The sequence below is a fragment of the Corythoichthys intestinalis genome, chromosome 1, assembly GCF_030265065.1.
Source record: "Corythoichthys intestinalis isolate RoL2023-P3 chromosome 1, ASM3026506v1, whole genome shotgun sequence".
Taxonomy (NCBI): domain Eukaryota; kingdom Metazoa; phylum Chordata; class Actinopteri; order Syngnathiformes; family Syngnathidae; genus Corythoichthys; species Corythoichthys intestinalis.
The window spans coordinates 11343881-11350063 of record NC_080395.1 but is presented as its reverse complement, the minus strand read 5'-3'; positions in this window follow the sequence as shown (position 1 = coordinate 11350063).

The following is a 6183-nucleotide window of genomic DNA, read 5'->3' as shown; positions in this document are numbered from 1 at the left end:
TGGATTCCATTGACGGTTATGTAAGTTGATACCATTGACGTCCATGGACGTCCAAAATTTTTCCCATTCATTTTCAATGGGAATTTTTTTTTTTTCCCCAAATCAACAGAAAATGACTAGATATCATTAGGACGTGTCCCCCAAATGTCCCCGATTGCATTACCGCTTATGGGGGGTGATGCCATTGACGTCCATGGACGTCCAAACTTCCCAATCATTTCCAAAGCCATTTCTTCATGTTTGTTCATTTTATTGATGCCAATGTACTTGGATTCCATTGACGCTTATGTAAGTTGATACCATTGACGTCCATGGACGTCCAAAATTTTTCCCATTCATTTTCAATGGGATTTTTTTTTTTTTTTCCCAAATCAACAGAAAATGACTAGATATCATTAGGACGTTTCCCCCAAATGTCCCCGATTGCATTGCCGCTTATGGAGGGTGATGCCATTGACGTTCATGGACGTCTAAACTTCCCATTCATTTCCAATGGCATTTCTTCATGTTTGTTCATTTTATTGATGCCAATGTACTTGGATTCCATTGACGCTTATGTAAGTTGATACCATTGACTTCCATGGACGTCCAAAATTTTTCCCATTCATTTTCAATGGGAATTTTTTTTTTCCCCCCAAATCAACAGAAAATGACTAGATATCATTAGGACGTGTCCCCCAAACTTCCCCGATTCCATTAACAATTATGAAAGGTGCCGCCATTGACGTCCATGGACGTCCAATTCTCCCATTCATTTCTAACGGCTTTTACTTTGTTTTTTGCCAATGACTGGCATTATGATCCATTCTATTGATAGACCTGAGTGGGGCTAAGATCTGTGTCTCCACAGAGGAAAGACCAAGGTGTGTAATTTCTCCCGAAATTGCAGTTTCTAGTTTCTCCCGAAATTGCAGTTTCTAGTTATTCATCTTATTCTCCGCGTTTTTTTGAGCCAACGCACAGCCCAAACCGTAGCACCGATCGGCACCGTTCAAGTATCGGCACGACCGGATTTTTCGTGTGACGATGGGAATTTTTCAAACCGCCACGAAAAATTTTCCGTTCGCCCGTAAACGGCAATTTTCCGAAAAAAAAAAAAAGTTTCAAAATGTATCTAGTCCTACAATTTTTGACCAAATCACATAATTTGGGCATCAAAAATTCCGGGACGGTGAGGGGCATAAAAGTTGTATACAGAATTTGGCAAAAATTTACGGTTCCCCGGAAATTTGCCAAAAACTTTCCTATTCATTTTGAATGGAAAAAAAACGCGCGCTTCACAGCCCGAACCGTTAGACCGATCGGCACCGTTCAAGTATCGGCACGACCGGAATTTTCGCGTGACACAGGAAACTTTACAAATGGCCCCGAAAATTTTTCCGTTCGTCCGTAAACGGCAATTTTCCGTGAAAAAAAAAAAAGTTTCAAAATGTATCTAGTCCTACAATTTTTGACCAAATCACATAATTTGGGCATCAAAAATTCCGGGACGGTGAGGGGCATAAAAGTTGTATACAGAATTTGGAAAAAAATTACGCTTCCTCGGAAATTTGCCAAAAACTATCCCATTCATTTCGAATGGGAAAAGTCCCATTCACTTCCAATGGGATTTCCAATGGAATTTACATTGCATTGATGCCATTGACGGCCATGCATGTCGAATCTACTGATGCCAATGTACTTGGATTCAACTGACTATATAGATGTCGATGCCATTGACTGCCATGGACGTCCAAAATTTTTCCCATTCATTTTCAATGGGGAAAAAACAAAATTACCCCAAATCAACAGAAAATGACCAGATATCAATAGGACGTGTCCCCCAAACTTCCCCAATTCCATTGACGCTTATGAAGGGTGCCGCCATTGACTTACATGGACGTCCAAAATTTTTCCCATTCATTTTCAATGGGGAAAAAACTAAATTTCTCCAAATCAACAGAAAATGACCAGATATCAATAGGACGTATATCCCAAACGTCCCCAATTCCATTGACGCTTATGGGGGGTGCTGCCATTGACGTCCATGGACGTCCAAAATTTTACCCATTCATTTTCAATGGGAAATTTTTTTTTTTCCCCAAATCAACAGAAAATGACTAGATATCAATAGGACCTGTCCCCCAAATGTCCCCGATTGCATTGCTACTTATGGAGGGTGATGCCATTGACGTCCAGGGACGTCCAAACTTCCCATTCATTTCCAATGGCATTTCTTCATGTTTGTTCATTCTTTTGATGCCAATGTACTTGGATTCCATTGACGGTTATGTAAGTTGATACCATTGACGTCCATGGACGTCCAAAATTTTTCCCATTCATTTTCAATGGGAATTTTTTTTTTTTCCCCAAATCAACAGAAAATGACTAGATATCATTAGGACGTGTCCCCCAAATGTGCCCGATTGCATTACCGCTTATGGAGGGTGATGCCATTGACGTCCACGGACGTCCAAACTTCCCATTCATTTCCAATGGCATTTCTTCATGTTTGTTCATTCTATTGATGCCAATGTACTTGGATTCCATTGACGCTTATGTAAGTTGATACCATTGACGTCCATGGACGTCCAAAATTTTTCCCATTCATTTTCAATGGGAATTTTTTGTTTTTTTCCCCAAATCAACAGAAAATGACTAGATATCATTAGGACGTGTCCCCCAAATGTCCCCGATTGCATTGCCGCTTATGGGGGGTGATGCCATTGACGTCCATGGACGTCCAAACTTCCCATTCATTTCCAAAGGCATTTCTTCATGTTTGTTCATTCTATTGATGCCAATGTACTTGGATTCCATTGACGCTTATGTAAGTTGATACCATTGACGTCCATGGACGTCCAAAATTTTTCCCATTCATTTTCAATGGGATTTTTTTTTTTTTCCCAAATCAACAGAAAATGACTAGATATCATTAGGACGTGTCCCCCAAATGTCCCCGATTGCATTGCCCCTTATGGAGGGTGATGCCATTGACGTCCATGGACGTCCAAACTTCCCATTCATTTCCAATGGCATTTCTTCATGTTTGTTCATTTTATTGATGCCAATGTACTTGGATTCCATTGACGCTTATGTAAGTTGATACCATTGACGTCCATGGACGTCCAAAATGTTTCCCATTCATTTTCAATGGGAATTTTTTTTTTTTTCCCAAATCATCAGAAAATGACTAGATATCATTAGGACGTGTCCCCCAAACTTCCCCGATTCCATTAACAATTATGAAAGGTGCCGCCATTGACGTCCATGGACGTCCAATTCTCCCATTCATTTCTAACGGCTTTTACTTTGTTTTTTGCCAATGACTGGCATTATGATCCATTCTATTGATAGACCTGAGTGGGGCTAAGATCTGTATCTCCACAGAGGAAAGACCAAGGTGTGTAATTTCTCCCGAAATTGCAGTTTCTAGTTATTATTATTATTATATCATCAAATTATTCTCCGCGTTTTTTCGGCGCGCCGCGCAGCCCGAACCATACCACCGATCGGCACCATTCAAGTATTGACACGACCGGATTTTTCGCGCGACGCAGGGACTTTTTCAAAATCCCCCGAAAAATTTTCCGTTCGCCCGTAAATGGCAATTTTCCGAAAAAAATAAAAAGTTAAAAAATGTATCTAGTCCTACAATTTTTGACCAAATCACATAATTTGGGTATCAAAAATTCCGGGACGATGAGGGGCATAAAAGTTGTATACAGAATTTGGCAAAAATTTACGGTTCCCCGGAAATTTGCCAAAAACTTTCCTATTCATTTTGAATGAAAAAAAAACGCACGCTGCACAGCCCGAACCGTTTGACCGATCGGCACCGTTCAAATATCGGCACGACCGGAATTTTCGCGCAACGATGGGAATTTTTCAAACGGACCCGAAAATGTTTCCCTTCGCCCGTAAACGGCAATTTTCCGGGAAAAAAAAAAAGTTTCAAAATGTATCTAGTCCTACAATTTTTGACCAAATCACACAATTTGGGCATCAAAAATTCCGGGACGGTGAGGGGCATAAAAGTTGTATACAGAATTTGGAAAAAAATTACGCTTCCTCGGAAATTTGCCAAAAACTATCCCATTCATTTCTAATGGGAAAAGTCCCATTCACTTCCAATGGGATTTCCAATGGAATTTACATTGCATTGATGCCATTGACGGCCATGCATGTCGAATCTACTGATGCCAATGTACTTGGATTCAATTGACTATATGGATGTCGATGCCATTGACTGCCATGGACGTCCAAAATTTTTCCCATTCATTTTCAATGGGGGAAAAAACAAAATTACCCCAAATCAACAGAAAATGACCAGATATCAATAGGACGTGTCCCCCAAACTTCCCCAATTCCATTGACGCTTATGAAGGGTGCCGCCATTGACTTACATGGACGTCCAAAATTTTTCCCATTCATTTTCAATGGGGAAAAACTAAATTTCTCCAAATCAACAGAAAATGACCAGATATCAATAGGACGTATATCCCAAACGTCCCCAATTCCATTGACGCTTATGGGGGGTGCTGCCATTGACATCCATGGACGTCCAAAATTTTACCCATTCATTTTCAATGGGAATTTTTTTTTTTTCCTCAAATCAACAGAAAATGACTAGATATCAATAGGACCTGTCCCCCAAATGTCCCCGATTGCATTGCTGCTTATGGAGGGTGATGCCATTGACGTCCACGGACGTCCAAACTTCCCATTAATTTCCAATGGCATTTCTTCATGTTTGTTCATTCTATTGATGCCAATGTACTTGGATTCCATTGACGCTTATGTAAATTGATACCATTGACGTCCATGGACGTCCAAAATTTTTCCCATTCATTTTCAATGGGAATTTTTTTTTTTTTCCCCCAAATCAACAGAAAATGACTAGATATCAATAGGACGTTTCCCCCAAATGTGCCCGATTGCATTGCTGCTTATGGAGGGTGATGCCATTGACGTCCACGGACGTCCAAACTTCCCATTAATTTCCAATGGCATTTCTTCATGTTTGTTCATTCTATTGATGCCAATGTACTTGGATTCCATTGACGCTTATGTAAGTTGATACCATTGACGTCCATGGACGTCCAAAATTTTTCCCATTCATTTTCAATGGGAATTTTTTTTTTTTCCCCAAATCAACAGAAAATGACTAGATATCATTAGGACGTGTCCCCCAAATGTCCCCGATTGCATTGCCGCTTATGGGGGGTGATGCCATTGACGTCCATGGACGTCCAAACTTCCCATTCATTTCCAAAGGCATTTCTTCATGTTTGTTCATTCTATTGATGCCAATGTACTTGGATTCCATTGACGCTTATGTAAGTTGATACCATTGACGTCCATGGACGTCCAAAATTTTTCCCATTCATTTTCAATGGGATTTTTTTTTTTTTCCCAAATCAACAGAAAATGACTAGATATCATTAGGACGTGTCCCCCAAATGTCCCCGATTGCATTGCCGCTTATGGAGGGTGATGCCATTGACGTTCATGGACGTCCAAACTTCCCATTCATTTCCAATGGCATTTCTTCATGTTTGTTCATTTTATTGATGCCAATGTACTTGGATTCCATTGACGCTTATGTAAGTTGATACCATTGACGTCCATGGACGTCCAAAATTTTTCCCATTCATTTTCAATGGGAATTTTTTTTTTTTTCCCAAATCAACAGAAAATGACTAGATATCAATAGGACGTGTCCCCCAAACTTCCCCGATTCCATTAACAATTATGGAGGGTGCTGCCATTGACGGACATGGACGTCCAATTCTCCCAATCTTTTCTAATGGCTTTAACTTTGTTTAGTGCCAATGACTGGCATTATGGTCCATTCTATTGATAGACCTGAGTGGGGCTAAGATTTGTATCTCCACAGAGCAAAGACCAAGGTGTGTAATTTCTCCCGAAATTGCAGTTTCTAGTTATTCATCTTATTCTCCGCGTTTTTTTGAGCCAACGCACAGCCCAAACCGTAGCACCGATCGGCACCGTTCAAGTATCGGCACGACCGGATTTTTCGTGTGACGATGGGAATTTTTCAAACCGCCACGAAAAATTTTCCGTTCGCCCGTAAACGGCAATTTTCCGAAAAAAAAAAAAAGTTTCAAAATGTATCTAGTCCTACAATTTTTGACCAAATCACATAATTTGGGCATCAAAAATTCCGGGACGGTGAGGGGC